Here is a 533-nt window from a genome sequence, read left to right on the forward strand (position 1 = left end):
TTCGTCTGCACTTGAAATTTTACGAAAGCAAAAGGAAAAGTTTCATTGCCCGATATTGCAATCATTGGTGCTTTATATTGGTTTCCAAAGCTAATGCTCCTTACACAATTCACGCTTCATGTCCTGCTTCCTTGTCGCTCACACAGCGTCAGCACTTCATTCTGGATTCGATCGATTTATTCTCGGCTGTAAGGAAAAGAAAGGATTACGACTTGCGTCGGGATACATAAACAAAAACAAGACCTTCAGCCAAACTAGTGCTTTTTAGCGCTTATTTAAATTTTAAAAAAATCCCTTGACATGAACTTGATGTAGTAATTTCTAATTCCGTCTTATTGGCTGTGGAAGAGCTTTTCAAAGTATTATTTGGCAAGTTTGAAAACTGTAATCAGGACAAAGGTCTCTTAGAGTGTTTTCACTCACGTGATCAGTAACCTTGAGCGCTTACCATTTGAATGAAATTTTCGGTGAGAATGTTTCGACAAATGGTACTGCACGTTCTGGGAATGTGCTGCATCATTTGCCAGAAAAAC

General features: G+C 38.6%; 1 protein-coding gene across 1 annotated transcript in view; it reads right to left on the minus strand.

The window, feature by feature from the left end:
• The window catches only part of LOC138042732 (carbonic anhydrase 2-like), a 22072-nt gene extending 21949 nt beyond the window's left edge, over window positions 1–123 (minus strand). Inside the window, exon 1 of the mRNA XM_068888718.1 lies at window positions 105–123. The gene's annotated coding sequence lies outside the window, so the exon portion shown is untranslated. The remainder of the gene's footprint in view (window positions 1–104) is intronic.
• Between the last annotated feature and the right edge of the window lie 410 nt (window positions 124–533).

The sequence above is a fragment of the Montipora capricornis genome, chromosome 3, assembly GCF_036669925.1.
Source record: "Montipora capricornis isolate CH-2021 chromosome 3, ASM3666992v2, whole genome shotgun sequence".
Lineage (NCBI taxonomy): Eukaryota > Metazoa > Cnidaria > Anthozoa > Scleractinia > Acroporidae > Montipora > Montipora capricornis.